An 8,101-nucleotide genomic window follows, 5' to 3' on the forward strand; every position below is an offset into this window, starting at 1 on the left:
GCGACACAATTTATTCTGAATATTATAATGCTCAATGTTGAGACATTTATTAGTCACTTCATGATTCATCATATTAAAATGTTGCAGATAACCACTTGGCGATACAGTGATCATGATTATCATTCAAAACATGCAAATAATATTGTATACATATCATTGTTTAATACCATATTTTCTTTTTTTCGACAAATCTACATGACTACCTACATATATACAAAATAAATAATTTCAAAGATGCAGTTATATGGAAATAAACAACAATTGTTAAGAACAGTACCATCTTATTATTGTCAAAGAGTTGGTATTGAAACACCCATGCATCCCACTGAGAATCCATGAACTGTGAATAATATTTCATCCAGTAAAACATGCCATTTTATATGTTGAGTAAACTATTTGTCATTTTGGAACATTTTTCAGTTGTATAAATGTTGCATAACCAAAAACCATTAATGGTTTTAACTACAAGTTAAGTATTTGTTCCAATTTCCCTTATTGCATTCTTAATATCAAACATATTTGATCCACAAATTGTCATACAAAAGGCATCTTGTTTTTTACCTTCTGAGATGACACCAAGTATGTCTTGGACCACAAAGTAAGGGGGACTCCACAGGATCTGCAACACTGCCTAAAATAACGTATGAATACTATAATCATATTCTGGCGTACTTGCCCATACTTGGATGAAAGACAATGAATATTGAATGCACAAACCGCTATAGTTATAGCCAACAGACAAATAGAGGTCACTGATACTGATACAGCTGACAAATATTAGTCAATGTAGTTGTGTCTTAATTTTGATAAAATAGTATGTAGCAATAAGTAACTAATTGTTATGACAGACAGCCACTCCTTCCTGTATGTCTGCAAATATCTGTTCAGCTATTAAGAAAAATTAAAAAAAATGGTGCAGAGTTCAGCCAGCGCCGCAGGTATGATTGACTAACTTAAACCACTGTTACACTAAAACATATACAGTTAACCACTTAAGTAGTGCATACTAAAGCCAATTATACTTGACAGTGCTTGCTGAACTGACACTGTGAGCATGTTAATTGATCAAAGACAATGGCAATCTGATATCCCTGCACAAAGCAAGCATTCACACTGGTGTATAAAATTACTGCTTTTAAATTGTGATAGTTTATAGTAAGCTCACATAGTGGTGTACATAATTACACTATCTTAATAACATATTATAAAATTATTATTTTACCTTCTGAGATGACACCATGTACGTGGTGTACATAATTACACATTATTATATACATACAATTAAATTATTATTTTACCTTCTGAGATGACACCATGTACATTTTCTGTTGGTCCACAATATAATGGGGACTCCACAGGATCTGCAACACTGCCTAGAATAACATAAAATCAACCATCTTCAAAAGTATACTTCTGTATCTAAATCACAATTAAAGAAGAAAGTATTAATCATCATGAAAACAATATCTTACCAAGTGCGTGAAAGGGGTTGGTGGAGGTGATCAGTGAGGTCCCACACGTTTTTTTTTTCTAATTCGTCATGAACAATTTATTATTAACAATTGATATATAAAACAAATAATTCTGTCTGCACATTTAAAGTACTACATTTTCCGGGGAAAGAGTAATTGCTTTAATAGCTGACGACTCAATGATGCTGACACATAATATTATTAGAAAATTATATATACCTCATTTTCATTCGACTATGGAGTCGAACCATTCACCAATAGTGTTACATAGCTCAGCTGAACCAGTGTCTCCCTTTTTCAGCATGTTGAGTGAATCTTCCATCATGCCAAGTTTTAATGATGTGGAATTGTCTTCGGCAACTTCAATGAGTTGTCTTGTTTTGTAGTACCAATGTCACGTCTACATAATGCTGACCTATGTCTTGTTAACAAATGGTGTGGGTCAATCTTTCTCACTTGCAGACCATTTCTCTTTGCGGACAATTTTGGTGTGTGAAACCAATCAACAGAACCACAACTGTCAAGACCTGGAATAATCATTCCATGCTTTATTTTTGAATTCATCTGCAAATATTTCATAATACTTTTGGATTGTTTATTAATTTGAGGCACAACTGTGATAATTTCTGTGGAGATCTTTTGCGTGTTGGTGGGATTGGTATATCTACTGCAATAATTCCTAGATTGCGAATTTGCTTTATATACATTGTTTTTCGGCCTGATAAAACTGGTAATTGTTTAAGTCTTCAGATACTTTAGAATAACTTTGAGTTCTGCTACACTAACTATAACAGACTATACAGGATGTAAGAATGTGTATACATGTACTATCAAAATCCTGTTTTTTATTTTAACATTAGCTCATCAGCAACTACAGGAAACACGTTTTCAGTGCAACTTATACATTAGCGTCTATTTCTGGCTTACTTTTGACGACTCAATTAAAATTCAACGGTCTTTTTGACACCAGATTTCACACGGCTTCTGGAAATTAAATTCCAACAAACTAGGCCCCTCAACTTTGACAAATTTTCGGCTTTCAATCTATTGCACAAAGTGGTTTTCACCAAGTTCTGCCTGCTGAACCCTCTCTCCACAATAACTGATGTCTGTGAATAGCCGGAACGCAGCCCACTGTCATAGAGGGCGTTTATTAGACATAGGTCACGTGACACGTATGCACATGACGTCATGAATCGGAAGTTCCGCCATGTTGGAGATACGCGCGGCAATTTTGATGTCGACGACGTAGTGAAACAGATTCGATATTTTGACAGGCGTATTGTTTGGAATTGTTTAGACATCTCAAGAGTAGTATTACATAATTGTTAATTACTGTAACGTATATGGATGTCACAAAAGATCAGATAGGGAGACGGATCGTTCGTTTTACAGGCTTCCTTCGGTAATTACTAATCAAGGTACCGAGTGTGAGGAATTATCCCGGCAGCGCAGACGAGAGTGGTTATGTAATCTGAACCAGGATATCATTCACAAAAACCTCGGGAATGTCAGAGTTTGCTCTGACCATTTCATTAACAGTAAGTCAAGCGCGAACTAAATAATTATTAGGAAATCTGTTATTAAAATGTCAGCTTTAGAACATTTCTTGTCAACTTGACACTGGTCGTACAAGAGAGTAAGTACGTCCATGACTTTGAGTTTGACAGAGTTTGTTTATAAATATCGTTGCTGTAGATATGGTCGCGTATCATTCATTGTTCATCAATGAGCCCATTTCGTTTTTGATTAGTGATGATTTGTGCTTTAAAAGTGTATTTTAATAGTCACACATGCACTTCTATATTTTAGAAACGTTTTAGTTTTTGTGGTCACGGTTGTTTGCTTACAGTGTTTTATTGGACTTTACTATGTACTTGTATTGTGTATTTTCCAAATGAAATATAATATTCTATCTTGTATTTTGACAAATTCTGAAATTTATATACATTTGTTACCCTGTGCAATGGCACATACCTTTCAAATCAAATTTTATTTGTAGGGAAACCAGCTGATCTGTACAACAAAACGTTTCCTGACTGGACACCAACTCTGCTAATGGGACACAAGAAAATAAAGACACCAGAACTCCATCTTAAACGGTACAGTAGACAAGAGAAAAGGGAAGCTAAACAGAGAAAGTGTATCAGCCCAGGCTCTCCTTTCATTACAAAATGTGCACCATCTGATATATGCGAAGAGCCAGTTCATAAAAATGTGGAAATACAAACTGAAGTTAATAATACTTTATATGAGTCAATGATTTCAGAAATGCAACAATTAAGATTTCAAATTACAGACTTGAAACAACAGATAGAATTTTCTACATGTAGTTCCTTGTCCAATTTGTGTTTAAACAATTTGGAAGGGAAAGATGAAAAGGTAAAATTTTTGACTGGCTTGTCATCATTTGATGTTTTGTTGACTTTTTATTCTTATTGAGCCTTTCTTACCATCAAAAAAATCAATGACCAAATTCCAGATATTATTTATGACACTTGTACGCCTTCGATTGAAAATTGCAAAATAGTTTTTAGCATATGAATTTCATGTATCACAGTCTACAATATCAAGAGTGTTTTCTGATGTCATTAATGTACTTTATGTTAGAACTAAACCATTTGTGTTCTTGCCTGAACAGGAGGTGTTGTACAAAATAATGCCTATGAAATTTGTGAAGCACTTTGGGAAGAAAGTAGCTGTGATTATTGACTGCTTTGAAATTTTCTTAGAAAGACCCTCCAATCTCACTGACAGGGCACAAACATGGTCCAACTACAAACACCATAATACAGTTAAGTTTTTGTTAGGTATAACACCTCAGGGTGCTGTTTCTTTTGTTTCTAAGGCTTGGGGTGGGCGGGCATCAGATAAGCATATAACATTCTGGTTTTCTTGATCATATTTTACCAGGGGATGTAATATTAGCAGATCGGGGGTTTGATGAACAGAATATGGTGGGCTGCATGTGTGCAGAAGCCAAAATTCCAGCATTCACTCGGGGTAAGGGTCAGTTGTCTGCCCTTGAACAAACACGCAAGGTAGCTCACTGTCGAATTCATGTTGAACATGTGATTGGCCTGGTTCGTCAAAAATACACAATATAGGATGGCACACTGCCCATAGATTGATCATCTTATTTCTAAAGATAGTGACAGAATGACAAACATAGACAAAATATGTTATGTATGTTGTGCACTTACTAATTTGAATGAACCAATTGTTTGCCTTGACTAAAATACTTACCCAGATTATTTGGTATTGTAAGAGAATGAAATGTATACTTTTCATGCTTGTCCAAATGTTTCAGTACATTATTTATAAGACACAGTATTCAAAGATTTTGACCATGGAAACATCGCAGACTCATTTATGTAACAGTATGCGCTACTAATACTAAATATGGTAATTGTTTTTTGCTAAACATTTAATTTTTTCATCCATGAATACAGAGGATGTGTATTTCTGGCTGGTACTAGCAGCCTTTTTTTTTCTGTTGCATGTACTGCAATGATGCAATATTTTTATTATAGTCAAGAGGCTATACAATGACATTTGTCAAATGAAAACAATACAACAAATAATAATATAATCATTGTATTATGTCGCTTTCACAGTGTTGATATACCGGTATACATTCCACAATCAAATGAATGGATGATCTTTATTTTGTCATGCCAGATATAAACTACTGTATACAAAGTTAAAATTACATTGTAAGCACAACTACATACAAAATGTGTTACAGAATCAGTTTGAAACTCAAAGAGCAGGGAGGTAGAGAATAGGCAAAAGGCAGCAAAAAAACCTGCTGTGGGCAAGAAATGTTCTTCTGTAAAAATAAGCAGTCAATACATACATATGACAACAATTACATTTGGTTGTTAAAATTTCTGGCTGTAATTTTCAAAATTCCTTCTTATTCAAATATTTCTTGCATCCCAGAAGAGCAACATTTAAGTTAAAATTGTCAGAGTTTGCAAAGGTAAGTATTTTGATCAAACACATCACATGATTAAACTATTTGGTGAACTAAATTTTAAAAACACTACATTTCATGGTTTTCCTTTATTTTTCCCACCACGCCTAAATTCTGGAAGCTTCCTGCAGTCAGGACAGTACCATTTTTTAGGCCTGGGAGCCCTATTTATTTTAACACATTCAAAGTGGAACCATTTAATTTCACAATTCACATTGTCACATGCAATCATTTCACCGGATTCTACCTGTTCACAATAGCAATACAACACGTCTCCCTCAGATGATGTTGATATCTTATTAAGAGCGTGAGTGCTGGTACTGAAACAGGTGCTAGGTAACCGAGAATAAAATTTCCCCACTAGTTCTGGTAAAATTGCAATTCTAAATAACCGTGAACTATTATTATTAAGTGAACTATTAAATTGTATTATCTCAATGTGAATGCTCTTTTCAGTCCATAAAACAAAATAACCAAATTCAAATTTACAAACACCAAGCTGAGTTTGAACCTGATAATAATATGCATGTTTCCGACTTAGTTTTAAATTACCATCCTCGTTTACCGGTAAACAAAACATTTTGTCAATAGATTCTGGTATAATTGTTTTATCTTTCTTGCAGAATGGACATTTAATTTCCAAGCTTCCAACCCCACAGCAATCACAAGATACAGTGATACAGTGACCTTCCATCAGGGGAGGCACCTATATGTGGACAATCAGGGTTTATCACAAATCCACTATCATTTACAACAAAATTTTCATGCATTTTCCCAATTTTTTCCACAAAACTGTCTCTTGCCACTTTGTCATGCTCACATCCCCATTCTGTAGCCCTTGTTGTGAATGTTGTGCTTTCTGGGTTACAAATACTTGTTATTAAACTTAAAGAAGGATATGCTGGATCAGCTTGCATTTGACAAGCAGCTTTCATTTTTGAGGCAGTTATTCTGCCCTCTCTAAATCTATACCACAGTTTGCAATTTGTACTGCTTTAGCTTGTTCATCACTAACAGAAATCTACAAGATTACAGTAATTCATTTCAAAACACTGTTTGTCTAATAGTGAAGTTAAATAGTTGGGAAATTTTCTTTAATAACAGTTGGCACAGTCTTCACAAAAAGGTTCACAAGTTGTCAAAATTAATGAACGTTTACCAGTTATATGTAATTTTTTACAAAAATCAAACATGTCCTCCTCGGAGGCAACTTGATATGAGCTACTGGCCTTGTCATTCCTTGGTGTTGGGTTTTTGGGTTTGGCAATTGAAGTATCCAACACCTTCTTTTTTCGTTTTGTAGATGAAAAGTCTATATCACTGATTTCACTATACTGAACCCCTTTACCTGGTACTAGCCAATATGCTTTTTCTTCTGTCGCGATTTGAGAGTCACGAATTTTAACCATAGCTTCCACAGCAAACAGCACAGCTGCCACATGAGTGCAAGTTTCCCCTAGACCTGCCATACAATTACAATGTTCTGCTAAAATACGTGCACCATTACCTACTATAATCCAAGGATTTAATGGTTTTGCTGTCAATCTCTGTGAATGCTTTACCTATGCAAAAAGAAAAAAAAAGAATATAAAGCATGGCCACCATGTCATTTCTAATTAATTAGTATGTTACAATTGTAATCACATCATTGGCCAAATCTACTAAGTAAAATTACATTTCAACTGGTAAATTTAATGAAATAAGTAAAACGTTATCCATGGTACGAGTATTTACCTGTCTGTGAATTAATATTTTTTTGTGAATTGACTACTGGTATATTTATGTGTCAGAATTGTCTAATTGCTAATATTAACTTGATGTATGTAGTATACTAAATAAAAATATATAATTATATTAAATCACTCAAAAAGGTTATTGTAAAGTTCATAGTTCACCTTGGCAGACAGAACAGGGTGATCGTTCTTTACGCAGACGCGTTTGTCGTACACCCAACCGCAAACAAACTGGTTATAAGCCTCCAAAGATTTATAGTTACGCAGATCTTCCATGGTATACGAGCTGCGCTTGCAGAATGAATTAAATAATTTAACATGTCCATATACGTAATTGGTGGTAAAAGCTTTACATCGTCTGCCCAGTTGGACCACTCGAAAGACGCAAACGTGTATGGGTCTTCATTCCCGATTATCTCTAAATTTTTTTCATAGCGTGTTCGTTCGGAGTAGTTTAGAGTATCCCGGTAGCACATAGTTATGGCTGGTATTTCCCTGGATGCCATTTCCCAGAATAATCTACCAATTTCACTAATGTGTTCTGCTAGCGCGCTAAACGGTGTTGTCAACGTTGGCGCCAGTCGGCGTTGATATCTCCAATATGGCGGCCATGACGCGTTGCTATGACATTGTGATGTCAGTGCATACGCTCTATAGAATAGCGTTAGTTACAAATGACGTCACAATCAATGATGTCATTGCATAATATTCATGAGGCTATTTACCCGGATGTCACTCGGACAAACAAACCAAAAATATGGCGGCTTCGCAAGCGTTTATACGTATTGCCTTAACTGAAGACGATGTACCAGGAGCAAAATTTTTGCATCCGACATACTTGAAAATTCCGTGGACAGGTTGAGACGATGGTTGAAATGTCGTGGATTGAAGATTTTCGGCAAAAAACAGGATCGGTA

At 35.1% G+C, this 8,101-nt stretch overlaps 1 long non-coding RNA gene across 1 annotated transcript; it reads left to right on the top strand.

The window, feature by feature from the left end:
• The first annotated feature begins 2,657 nt into the window (after positions 1-2,657).
• LOC144354700 (uncharacterized) lies at positions 2,658-3,688 on the top strand. Its single transcript, XR_013421001.2, has 2 exons — positions 2,658-3,013; positions 3,475-3,688. It is a non-coding gene; the product is annotated as an uncharacterized LOC144354700 (long non-coding RNA).
• Positions 3,689-8,101: the final 4,413 nt, after the last annotated feature.

This window comes from Saccoglossus kowalevskii, chromosome 3, assembly GCF_978046115.1.
Source record: "Saccoglossus kowalevskii chromosome 3, keSacKowa6.1, whole genome shotgun sequence".
Classification (NCBI taxonomy): domain Eukaryota; kingdom Metazoa; phylum Hemichordata; class Enteropneusta; family Harrimaniidae; genus Saccoglossus; species Saccoglossus kowalevskii.